Below are 14,255 nucleotides of genomic sequence, written 5' to 3' on the forward strand. Positions count from 1 at the left end.
CACGTTTTCTTACTAGAGCTCTATACACATTACTATTCGTTTTATCTGGGTAATCAAAGGTTCCCTGGTAGTTCTACTTTTGAGCCAGATACGGTTTCCCACAATTTAGCTGTCCCGTTTCATACACATTTTCAGCTCTAAATTATGCACGTAGCCTTTATTCTCATTGGAACTGCTCCATGGATCCTTTCAACCACATATATCAGCGGCTTCGTGTAGTAGAAAGCAGTGAGATGGGGTCTCACTTGCTGTAGAGAGAGGATTAGGTGGCTCCGAGAAGAGCCTTTGTGCTGTGTATAAAGGAGTGACGAGAAGCTGCTCTTTCCCCTTAGATTTCGAGGGCCAGCCATTCAAAATTGATTGATTTAAACACATTTCATTGGCTCTTTCAAATGCGTGTAATTTTTGCTTACTAGATAAATCTGAATTAATCCGATTACAGGCAGGCTCTCGAATTAAAATTGGTTACAGTATAAAGTATTATACATGCTACCAGACCTAAAAATGACGATGTATCTGAAAAGGAAAAACACAGGCAGCTATCAATACTGACCACACGGTGATGCTATTGTTCCACATAACTTTTATAGATAAGAGAGAGATGCTAGATTGACACTTGAAAGTACAGGGAATCGGAGAACAACAGGCAATACAAGCTTCCTATAGCTTGATGACTCATACTTATTTATAATGATAATCACTAGATTTTAATAATAAATCTTACATGACTGCAATTTCTGACCTTCAGATAAAGTATTGCAACAACATCTGCACTCGCACAATCATATATTGTAGCAAAGCACTTTGTATCGGTAGATTTTGTTTTATAAACTTCCTAAAACTCACCAACAATAATTTAACAATGTCGTGCAAATTTGGAAGTGTGTTCACACTCACCACCGTCCTTCGAAAATGTGCTGATAGTTCCACCAACTGTGATGCCTTTTGTGTTTGTGCATATTTAAACATATGATGTTGTGTAAAAGTACAACATAAGCACACTTAGATACAATGATCACTTCATAGAGAATCAGTAATAAACGTTCTATATGTGCTCTATTTGTTCCACTATCCAAGTGTATATAACATGAACTGTAAACCCATGTACAAATATATAATCTCAATAAGGTCTCTTACTGGTGTGCTAGGTGTCCTCACACACACACACATATAGTCAAAGTCGTATAATTGGATGAACGAAAATATTGGTTTAATATTGGTTTGCCGTGCAATTGCGAAGAGTACGCCACGTAACACGTGGCGTGATGCGATCGCACTGTAACATACGCACGCACACACTCGCATTACAACATTTAGTTATTTATACCAAATTTCAGCCCTTTTTTGTTTTTTTTTCCCCACACACACTAAGAATTTAGTAGGTCAGTGTATAACTCTGCCCAGCAGGTGGCGCCGCAACTTTTTTTTTTTTTTACACACAGACGCCACTAAGCATTTATATATATATATATATATATATATATATATATATATATATATATATATATATATATATATATATATATATATTATATGTACACTTCAGTGATACTCAAGGTTCAGGTTGTGGGAAAGGTGGCATGTCTGGTATCATACTGAAACCCTATTCATCAGCAGCTGTCCGGTGCAGTCGGCGAAGAGATCACACATTGCATACTTTAGTTATTGATATTAGGGAATACACCTTTGTATGATGCTGGCTATGAAAGGAGCAGACCCCCCTGGATAGACGACCCCCACCTTTGGATTCATTAGATTGAATCAGCCTATGATCTGTTTACCCTGGACCCACACAACGTCTGGACCTATAGAAACAATCTACGTCATCTCTATTGTTCAAGTGTAACACTGTACTGTATATAATCATAGCTGCACACCCTTTGGCTCTCAGTCAACTCTGACACAGTATTCTAACAGATATACTGTCCACCAGGTCCCGTGGGTGCGCAGCGAGCGCATGCGATAGCATTGGTATGTACTTATCTTTTGGTATTGGCTGTGCTGTACTGTACTTTATCATAATATAATCATGTATTGAATTGTTGACTATTTACATCTAATAAAATAAACCACCTTGTGCTTTGGAAACACATACAATTGATTGGGCAATGCTTATTTTAAAACAATAGAATTACTTTAATAATTGGGGGCTCGTGAGTTTAGGAGTTACGTTATCGGCAGGTATGCAACGCTTACGGTATTCGGTTCCTCAACAAAGGGTGGATTGACAGACGCGTCACATAACAGGAAAGAACACAATGTGTTTAAGACCTGTGGTTCACTTTGTATTGCGAAACCGAATGTCTGTTGTTGCATAGACTGAAGGAACGCTAATTTGAATCTAGGGACAAGAAAGAAAAATGTTTATTTTTATTGTCGTTTTGCGTTTTAAAGGGTACTGCATTGCCTAGTGTATGTGTGCTTCCTGTTTAGCGTGTATGAACTTCCGGTATTGTTGCCACGTGTGTAAACAGTCATGATCATAGTCTGTTAGCTATGCATAGTGTAATCACTTGGTAAAATCTCTGAAAAGATAGTGCCATTGTTTGGGAAATTTATTTTCTGTACAGAAAACAAAGGTTATGTGTGTGTATGTGAATGAATACATAAAGGCAAAAATATACTGGTAACTATAGGCAACTATAGGTTTTTACACGCAGGGCCACCGAGAGGGGGGGGGGAGCGGGTACAGTTTACCCGGGCCCGGCCATGCCAGGGGGCCCGGGCCGGGCCCTCGCTGCTAATAAAATTTATTTAATTTATTTATTTTCTTATTTTATTTTTCTCTCTTGCGGTATTTTTTTTTTTACTTTTTTTTTTTTTTTCGCGGGGGGGGGGGGTCTTGGGTTTCTTGGGAGCTGTAAGAAAAAATAAATAATAATTAAAAAAATACTCACGTGATCGCGCGGCGCCGTGTCCCTCCTCTCCTCCATTCACACTGACTGCCGGGCGTGACGTCATCAAGTCACGCCTGTCAGTCAGTGAGGAGCGCCACAGCCAGCATGAAGAAAGAAGACAGAAGAGGAGACAGAAGAGCAGAAAAGAAAAGAAAGAAGTTGACAAAAGGTAAGTAAAGAAACGGAGAGGCTAGGGGAGGAAAACAGGGAGGGACAGTACTATAAAGAAAGGGGACAGAGAAACAGAGGAGGAAAAAAAGGAGAGAGCCACAGAGTAATAAAAAAAAAGTGGGAGAGAGGAACAGAGGAGGAAAAAAAGGAGAGAGCCACAGGGGAATAAAAAAAAAAATTGGGGAGAGAGGAACAGAGGAGGGAAAAAAAGTGGGAGAGAGGTACAGAGGAGGAAAAAAAAGTGGGAGAGAGGAACAGAGGAGGAAAAAAAAGTGGGAGAGAGGAACAGAGGAGGAAAAAAAGTGGGAGAGAGGAACAGAGGAATAAAAAAAGTGGGAGAGAGGCACAAAGTAAAAAAGAAGGGGGAAAAGCAGCATGGAGGTCGCAGTGTGAGCATAAGGGGGTACAGTGTAGTTGTGATGAAGGGGCACAGTAATGTGTGTGATGGCACAGGGGGCTTGTTGCAATGTAGTGTGTGTGAGGTAGGTGGCGGCTAATTAATGGGCGCTATTTTGTTTGTAGGGTGATGGTGAGGCAATTTAATAGTAGGGACTATTAATTTAAGATGGGGTGGTTTGGGGGCTATTGAATCTTGGGGTGAGTTTAGGGAGAATGAGGTCTATTTATTAAATGTGACTATGAATTATTTAATGGCAGTGATGGTTGCGGGAAATAGGTATTGCTGGGGCTGTTTGCAGGAAGTGAAATAGGTTTATTTATTAAATGTGAATACTATTATTTTAATGTTGGGGCTGGAGGAAGGCCTAATTATTAATCGTGAGTGCTATTGATTTAAGGCCGGGGCTGGCTGTAATTTTCTAAATGTAGCCATTTTTTTTTTCAAAATAGGTCCTTCAACATTCCTGGATCCGGACAAGCCACAACTAAAGAAACCAGCAGCCACAGGTGGAGAAAGTGAGAAGAACAGGTAGGAGAGAGCAGCACAGTGTGTGAAATGTTGTGATTCTAGTAGGGACAATACCAATTTTTGGTGAATGTTGTGCCCAATGTAAGGTGTAGGCCAAGACTGAACTGTTTGTGTACACACTGCATTGTTTGTATACTACACTGTGGTGGTAGATGTCCTGAAAGTCAGGAGTGCTTGAACATATGTGACGCTCCGGCGAATTGAGAGCCTAGTGGTTTTTATGTTAGCCACGCCCCAATGGCACGTTTGCCACGCCCCCAAATGCATGACCACACCTCCCAAAATTTTTGCACCGCCATTTGGCTAGCCACGCCCCTGAATGTATGACCATACACCTAATTTTTTTTGCGCCGCCATGAGGCGGCGCAAAAACATTTGGGGTCTTACTTGAATATGAGGGGGGCCCCATGAATTTGTTGTACCCGGGCCCTGAATTCTTCTTGGCAGCCCTAATTACACGTGTGCCTAATACTAATCACAATGTTCACAGATAACTAGTATCTCTGAGCAGTGCGGTTTGACCGCATGGCAGGGCCTTGATTAAGTATTGGGAGGGCAGTGTGGAACTATTTAAAATTGATAGCGCTTTTGTTCAGGTGTGTCTGACGGGGCATGGTAAAAAAGGTGACCTGACAACAAAGGTTCTGTTCTAGGGCTGAGCAGGATATAAAGAAACCTTTGTGTGAGTGGTGTTCTGTTCTAACAAAAAGCAGGTGATAAAGACACACCACAGAGCATGCATAGCATACTCAAAACGAAAATAGCAGGTTTTCGCGGCATTCCCAAATATTAATCGCAAAGCTTACAGATAGTTAGTATCCGTAAGCGGTGCGGTCGGACCGCATGGTTGATTTAGTGCAGCCGTGATTGCGACTTGGGAGATGTGGGAGGAAATACGCTGCAACCACTGATATTCTTGATTGATATCGGTTGCTAACAGTGGTAAAGTACTCAAACTAGGAAGGGCATTGATATCTTTAAGGGGACATGCCTGTTGAAAACGTCCACGAATAAAAAAAATCTCTAGTAAGCTCTGTTTGAAAGGAGAACAGGTAAAAGTATTTTTTGTGTAGCGTTGAGAAATAGGTTGTTTTCATAATGGATGCGAAGCAAACGCTAGAGATAGTTCATGTTGTGCTGCCTAATGAATGGCCGGTTGGTTCTGCAAAGTATGTTATCTATAATAAATACGGTGCGTATGCAACGGCATACTGCGACAAATGGGTCAAGATGACCCGGGAGTGTGTGAAACCTTTCCCAAACATAGGTAGTCTTGACTCAGAGGTGTTAAATAATGTTAGAGATAAAGTGTGGTTGATTAAATCAACAAAAACGAGAATTGAACATGATGACTGTTTAAATTTGTGGCAACAAGAAGGGTACACGTGACACGGGAGCGCGTGGTCAGCGGAAGTAAGCGTACCGGAAACAAGTATTACGGAAGTGTGCGTTGCAAAGCGTGGAAAACTGAGCGCAAACACGCCCCCGACAAATTCGGTCGGGGCGGATAGTACCAAAAATGTGAAAACTGTAACTAGTAACTTGTATAATGTCTTAAGTAATGTTTTAAAGGAAGAAAATGTACCCACAGTCATTTCAGCCATTGCCCATGCCAGTAACATACACGGACAAGGAAAGGGAATGGTTCCACCAGCAGGGGCAGTAGCTGAAATTGGTGAGAATAATGTAAAGGTTATCAAAGGGGAAGACATTCATTGTACTGCAACAGCGATTCCAGCAACTAGTTCAGAACATAGTGATTTGGTAGGCTTATATCCTGTCCGCACAACAGCAGTTCCCAATGGGAAAGCGGACAGAGATGGTGTAGTTCCCATGAAACAGGTAGCCATGTATTTTCCATGGACTAAGACGGAACTATTAACAATTATGTCTGATTTCCCTGATCCTAGAAAAGATTTGGCCAAGTGTCAGAAATTTATTAGACATTTAGGTAATGCACATGAGCCTACTAATAAGGATTGGCGAGTGTTGTTTAGAGCTTGTCTTCCTCTCGATACTGATGTACAAAAGTTCATTAAGGGTTGTAGGTTAGAGAAGGATAAACCCTTAACTGAGGATGACAATCAGGATAATATTGGACGTATAATCACAGAGTTGGACATATATTTTCCAGTGACTATGGAATGGGGCAAAATATATGCCATCAAACAAAAAGGTAATGAGAATACAACTGATTATTTTTCAAGGGCTCTAGCGGCCATGATTAAGTACACAGGAATATTGGATATAAGGGTGAATCCACTTTACAGAAAGATAGCTGTTGCAGTACTAATGGACGGCCTCCGGGAGGATCTAAGGACCTGGATAAAAACCTCTTTTCCTAATTGGAGAGGTCTCACGGTAAATGATATTAGAGAGCATGCTATAGAACATGATAATATATGTAAAAAGGAAAAAGCACAGAGTGATAGGTTAATGATGTTGCGTATCCAGGCGTTAGAAAAACTACATCCACAACCTCAGAATTATAAAAACCACTATAAAGGGACGCAAGAAACAGAAATCTTTGAAGTGTTTTAACTGTCTTAAGAAGGGACATTTGAGGAAAGATTGTAAAGAAAATATTAGAGCCAAGGCTAGGAAATTAGGACCAGGCAAGGCAAGTAATAATCTGTGGAAAGTAGTAATGTGTACTTTTAGAAGAAATAAACTGATTTTAAAAGGTAATTGTTGTTATTTTTGCTTGTTTTGTTTTATGTTGTCAAATGTTTGCTCTCCTAATCGCTAGCCGATGGTAAAGAATGAAAATTTTTGTTCTGTTTGCTGTTTTAAGATAACTATCTTGTTTTTCTTCTCACAGATAAGGGTATACAGAAGATATATAGACTTAGGGCTAGATTTACTAACAGGCATGTTTGTAAACCCGCCGACTTTCGGCGGGTTTGGCGGCAGTTTAGCTATCACTGGATTTACTAAGGCTAAACCCGCCGTCCAAACGGCCAGAAATGATGTTTCCAAACCCGCCTCTGTATAAAGCGCCATGACGGTTTCAACAATGTTCAACATTTAAAATACGTCCACTGTTCTTGCAGGCCAGAAATATTAGTACTGCAATATTTACCTACGTTTACTGTTTTTGCAGTCCAGAAATATTAGTACTTATTCACCTACGTTCACTGTTCTTGCAGGCCAGAAATATTAGTACTGCAATATTTATTTACGTTCACTGTTCTTGCAGTCCAGAAATAATAGTACTGCAAAATTAAAATACATTCACTGTTTTTGCAGTCCAGAAATATTAGTACTGCAATATTTACCTATGTTCACTGTTCTTGCAGTCATGAAATATTATGCAAAATAAAATATGTTCACTGTTCTTGCAGTCCAGAAATATTAGTACTGCAAAATTAAAATACTTTCACTGTTCTTACAGTCCAGAAATATTAGTACTACAATATTTACATATGTTCACTTTTCTTGCAGTCCAGAAATATTAGTACTGCAATAATTACATACGTTACCTGTTCTTGCAGTCCAGAAATATTAGTACTGTAAAATGTAAATATGTTCACTGTTTTTGAAGGCCAGAAATATTAGTACTGCAATATTTACCTACGGTGACTGTTCTTGCAGTCCAGAAATATTAGTACTGCAATATTTACCTACGGTCACTGTTGTTGCAGTCCAGAAATATTAGTACTGCAATATATACCTATGTTCACTGCTCTTGCAGGCCAGAAATATTGGTACTGCAATATTTACCTACGGTGACTGTTCCTGCAGTCCAGAAATATTAGTACTGCAATATTTACCTACGGTCACTGTCCCTGCAGTCAAGAAATATTAGTACTGCAATATTTACCTACGTTCACTGTTCTTGCAGTCCAGAAACATTAGTACTGCAATATATACCTATGTTCACTGTTCTTGCAGGCCAAAAATATTGGTACTGCAATATTTACCTACATGCACTGTTCTTACAGTCCAAAAATATTAGTACTGCAATATTTACGTACGTTCACTGTACTTGCATTCCAGAAATATTAGTACTGCAATATTTACGTACGCTCACTGTTCTTGCAGTCCAGAAATATTAGTACTGCAATATTTACGTACGTTCACTGTTCTTGCAGTCCAGATATATTAGTACTGCAAAATTAAAATACTTTCACTGTTCTTGCAGTGCAGAAATATTAGTACTGCAATATTTACCTACGTTCACTGTTCTTGCAGTCCAGAAATAATAGTACTGCAAAATTAAAATACTTTCACTGTTCTTGCAGTGCAGAAATATTAGTACTGCAATATTTACCTACGTTCACTGTTCTTGCAGTCCAGAAATATTAGTACTGCAATATTTTCCTACGTTCACTGTTCTTGCAGTCCAGAAATATTATGCAAAATTGAAATACGCTCACTGTTCTTGCAGGCCAGAAATATTGGTACCAGAAATTAAACTATAATGGAGTACACAAATTTGGAGGATAAAGTAGGGAAAGATCAAGACCCACTTCCTCTTAATGCTGAAGCTGCTGCCATTAGTCATGACATAGACAATGAAATGCCATCAATGTTGTCTGCCAAGGCCGATTACCAATCTCCTAGTAGAGGGCATGTAAAATCCAAAAACCCAAAGTTCACTAAAATTAGCAAAAAAAGGAAATTAAAAACATCTGAGGAGAAACGTAAACTTGCCAATATGCCATTTACGACACAGAGTGGCAAGGAACGGCTTAGGCCCTGGCCCGTGTTAAGGATAAATGATTTAGCTTCACCCAAGGATCTAAGCCCTCCTCCTCCCCCCCCTCCAAAAAAAAATTAAGAGAGTTAAGCTGTCATCAACAGCACAGCAAACAACTTTGCCTTTTAAACAGATGACATCACAAATCCCCAAGGCGAGTCCAAGGGTGTTAGTGGTTGTGAAGCCTGACCTTCCCATCACTGTACGGGAAGAGGTGGCTCCTACCACCATTTGCAGCACGCCCTCTGCATATGCTGGAAGGATCACCCACAGTGTAGATCCAGGTTTGGATAATGAAGGTGTCAATGTTGTACACCGGGATAAGGATATTGATGTAGCTGGCGCTGAGGAGGAACTTAACGAGGAGGATGCTGAATTGGTTATCTTAAATGAGCCACCAGGGGGGGGGGGGGGGGACAGTTGTTGTACATGGGAAGAAAAAGCCCATTGTCATGCCTGGCCAGAAGACCAAGAAATCCACCTCTTCGGTCTGGAATTATTTATATCCCAATCCGGACAAGAAATGTATGGCCATAGGTAAAGCTCAATTAAGCAGGGGTAAGGATCTTGGCCACCTAGGGACACCCTCCCTCATATGTCACCTGAATAACCTTCATAATTCAGTGTTTAGTTCAGGAACTGTGGCTAGGACCGTCAGCAGTCTAGGGACACCTAAATCCCTTGGTCCTGATGTATGCACACCAGCAAAACCCTCCTCGTCAATTTCCAACACAATCTCGATCAGCTGCATTGGATGCTGTCAAAAATGAAAAAATGGTGGAGGATTACTTTGCTGACACCATCCAAGTAGACATGTCACACAGTCCATATTCTTACTGGCAGGAAAAAAAAGGCAGTTTGGAAGCCCCTGTACAAACTGGCTGTATTTTACCTTAGTTGTCCCCCCTCCAGTGTGTACTCGGAAAGAGTTTTTAGCGCAGCGGGGAACCTGGTCAGTGAGCGGCGAAGGAGGTTGCTTCCTCATAACGTTAAAAAAAAATGATGTTCATAAAAATGAATTATCAATTCCTCAATCAAGTACAGCACTGCCCTCCAGATAGTACAGAGGGACCTGTGGTTGTGGAGTCCAGCGGGGACAAATTGATAATGTGTGAGGAGGAGGAAGTACACAATGTAGGGGGAGAGGAATCAGAGGTTGAGGATGAGGACGACATCTTGCCTCAGTAGAGCCTGTTTAGTTTGTACAGGGAGAGATGAATAGCTTTTTTGGTGTTGGGGCCCAAACAAACCAATCATTTCAGCCACAGTTGTTTGGTAGGCCCTGTCGCTGAAATGATTGGTTTGTTAAAGTGTGCATGTCCTATTTCAACAACATAAGGGTGGGTGGGAGGGCCCAAGGACAATTCCATCTTGCACCTCTTTTTTTGGCATTATGTGCTCTTTGGAGCCTAGTTTTTCAAACTGCCATCCAGTCTGCCACTGCAGTGCCACTACTAGATGGGCCACGTGTTTGTGCCGCCCACTTGTGCCGCTTAGCTTAGACATCCAGCTATCTCGGTGCAACCTTTTGGCCTTAAAACAATATTGAGAGGTGTGAGGTGTTTAGAATAGACTGGAAATCAGTGGAAATTATTGTTATTGAATGTTATAGAGGTTAATAATAGCGTAGGAGTGAAAAACAACAAAAAAAAAAAACAAACAGTTTTTATTCTTAAAAAAAAATAAAAATTCAGAGCCGAAAACCCTAAATCAGAACCAAAACCTTGAGTCGGGTGTTTTGGCAAAACAAATCAGAACCCAAAACCTAAAGCTAATCAGAACTCAAAACACTAAAAGTGGCCGGTGCACACCCTTATTATTAAATGTGAATTGTATTCATTTTACTTAATTTCAAATGTAGGGCTGGTTGCAGGGAGGGAGGCCTAATTATTAAAGGGGGTGCTATGGATTTATTAATAGAACTGTTTGGGGACTCCTAAACTTTATGTACCCGTTCCCCACACCCCCCCCCCCCCCCCATATAGGGCCCCGACATCCCAGAATCCACACAAGCAGCAACTGATCTAAAGACACCAGCAGCCGCAGGTGGTGGAATGTGACAAGATCAGGTAGGAGAGAGCACGACCATCTGCCAACTGTCCTGAAGATGATGGGGCAGCGCAGAATTTGGGTGACTGTCTCGCTTAGTCAGAATTTGGTCTGTCTGCAAGGACAGTGGGGAGGTAAGTCCTGCTTCACACTGTACTGCTCGTGATATCAGAGATGCGTGCACCTATCAGTAGTGCACACAGTATTGCCTGTTTATTTGTCTAAAATGAAGACCATATCAGACAATAGGGGACACCCCTGTCTTAAGTGCCCCAGGCCCACCAGAACCTTAATCCAGCTCTGACCACAGGGATATCCGCAAACAGGCACCACATGGGGGTGTATTAATTATCTTTGATTCCTCACGGTCTTGCCATACTCAGGTTCACCTATCCATAGGCACCGATCGGCAAAACACCCTGCCAGAAACCAGCACAAAACACACAAGAACAAACAAGCAGCAAAGACAGAGACCAATCACCTGGAGCGTCATGTCTCTTTGATGGCCGTGTACTCTGCTTCTCAGCAGCTGTGAGGGCAAAACACAGAAACACAAATAGTACAATTGGGGTAACAGTGCGTATACCCCTCTTACTTACATGCGGACAGCTTGGTGTAAACATGGTGGTGACAGTGGATTCTATGCTAGTGGGCACGTATCTCTAAACGGATCTTACGAGCGAGGGGAACAGTCCCTGGTGGTTAGTGGTGATACAGACGTAGGCATAGTGCCAAATTATTATATGGCTACAGGCTCTAAGCCTGACTCACGTGCCCAACCTAGGCTCTAAACCTAATAAATGCAGGACAGGCTCCAAGCCTGAATCCACCCCGGCCCCCAGGGTCATGGCCTGGCCAATTGTACCCCAAATATTAATGTCTTGAAATACACCTAAAAAGCCCCCGGGCCTTGTACATGACTATCTACTCCACGGTCCTAGTGCCTATAGATGTGCCCACATTATGTAAATCATAGTTACCTGCTCCGCGCAGGAATCAGATGTTCTCCAACCGTTTCCACTTCTTCCAGTCCTTCCAGCCAATGGTGCCTCTTCTCCTGTTCGGTGCTGAAATTGATTGAAGTGACTCTGTCCTCTTCAGGCTGCGCTGGACTCAGCAAAATTCAAATGGTCGACTAAGAGCCGGGACTGGCTGGCCATTGATTGGCTGACCGCTATCATGTTCAGATTCGCTGTTGTCAATCCCGGTGAGAGCGTACGGGAGCCCAGACTTACCTGCCCTTGATCAGAGGTCTAGTAAGCAGAATCCTCTTCTTTTTTAACCTCCTTGTTGGCTCCAGTGCTGTCTTCCTCAGGATACCCTTCTACACTGAGACTTACAGTACCGCAACAGTTTAATTTGTGTATCTCTTCCCTCAGTTTTGAATTTCAGTAAAGGAGAGTTTGGTGGTCTGGGTATGATGGTGTATTCTTCAGCCTCATCAATGGTCCGTCCAAATGCAGCCCGAATTAAACTTTTATTTATTTCAGTGATAAAAATTGTAAATACAATATTTAGATTTAGCAGTGAATTAATGGGAAGAAAAAAACTAGAAGAGTATTTCTATACCTCTTAAACATGAAATTAGTATAAATAATGTGATACTAAAACCCTTCCTCTCCTGTTTTGTGTCGTCTCTGAAACTATATTACTTTGCTTTTAAATGGAAAAAAAAGTGTTGTTTAATTTTATAATGGTGCTTTAATGCTTATAAAGTTCTTGTGAAACTTGAAACAAACACGTTATAAAGTAGAAACACCATTCATGAGAGAAATTACTTCTCAGCTAGTTTAGTATTACAACATCGCCACCTGCTGTCCAATAAGCTACTTGTGGCTGAGATGTCCGCTTTATTATAGAGCCCGCTTTCCCGGCAACCCTTGTCAATGCCGAGCTGCATTCTGGGAGATGTAGTTTGGATAGAAGGCGGAAGGAATTGGAAGCAGGTAATGTAATAAAGTGTTATTGTGTGCGCACAAGGAAGGGCCATGGTCACCTCACATTGGGGCACATTTATCAATCATCGGCAAAAATGAACAATAGTTATCAATCCTTATCGCATGGATAAGGATTGAACTATTTCTCAGATTTATTAAAAACGGATCACAGAAGCAGCAGTTGCGATAAACTGCTGTTCCTGTGATAAAAAAAAATCACACTTACCCCGCCTCTTCCGAATGCGGTGTCCACGGATCTCCTCCAGGTGTTCTTCATTTTTCTTTACTCTGGAACTGCGCATGTGCAGTTCGAAAAACTGCACATGCGCAAAAAAAACCATCCCCGATCTGTCTCTGCAACTATAGTTGCAGAGACAGCGGTGAATGACAGCGAGGGATCATGTGATCCCTCCACACATGCGCTGTCCAGCTCTGCTCTTCGGACCAGAGCTGACAGCACTGAAATCTGACAGCACTGAAATCTGACATTTATGATAATAAGCGCCAGCTTCAGCTGGCGTACATTATCAAGACAAGTTTCCCCCCAAAAAATAGTTTTTTTCGGAACATGTTAGATTACGGCCAAGAGAAGTCACCATACTATTCGGTGACTGCTCCCAAAAACGTAGAGGAGTGCAAAGCAGCATATATCCACGATATCTGCTACGATGCACCCTTTATAAATATGCGGAGGACACAGAGGGACCTTAATTTCACGGTAAGAGCACTATTGTGCTTTCTTAAATATGCCCCATTGGCTTTGGAAGTGCTGGGACGTCCCCAGCCTGCTCCCCTAAAAACATCCCTTAGGTGCTGCACACACCGGCCACTAGTACTTGTGACATTGAAGGGGCATCACTCAGTGGGACATATCTCCCAACTGTCACCGAATCAGGACAAAAGTCCTTAAATGTGGGACGGCAGGACTGTCCCTCCAGAATCAATTGCTTCCATGGTGTTGGTGGTTATCACGTTGAACAACCCGGCCAGTGTGGTAAACAGCCCGGCTGACATGTTGATCTCATCTGGAGGGACAGATCGCTGCTCGGTATGTTCTTAGTATGTTGATCACTCCCATGTGAAACAGGCTTGTAAAACATGACAGGTCCTCTTTAAATTACACCCTTCATGTATGCAGTGAGGCAGCCATGTTGTTTCCTGAACTAATATTCATGAGAATACAAGATATCAAGTGACCAGTAGGTAGTGACCACTGAGGCCTGAAGTACAGAGATTCCTCTTGTTCCTAATTAATTGATGTTGCACTGAAGGCTGCATTGTTCATGTATATTGGTTTACCCCCAACATGTCTGTATCCACTGTGTGCAGGTGGAGACCACTGTAAGATGCAGTTTGACTTGTGATCAAAAACTTGTTTATGTATCTTGAGAGATCTCAAGCTATAAAATTAATTAAAAATAATATATAGTAATATGTGTTTGTTACTTTGCAGCCTGTGTTACAGAATGAATGGACAGTGCTGAGTCAAGGTACCTTCAATATGGGCATGAGAGGCTGCAAGCAGACTAAATATACATCTCAACTATGCCCAGCACCCTGCTCTTGGTGTT

Source organism: Mixophyes fleayi, chromosome 4, assembly GCF_038048845.1.
Source record: "Mixophyes fleayi isolate aMixFle1 chromosome 4, aMixFle1.hap1, whole genome shotgun sequence".
In the NCBI taxonomy this organism is placed as follows: domain Eukaryota; kingdom Metazoa; phylum Chordata; class Amphibia; order Anura; family Limnodynastidae; genus Mixophyes; species Mixophyes fleayi.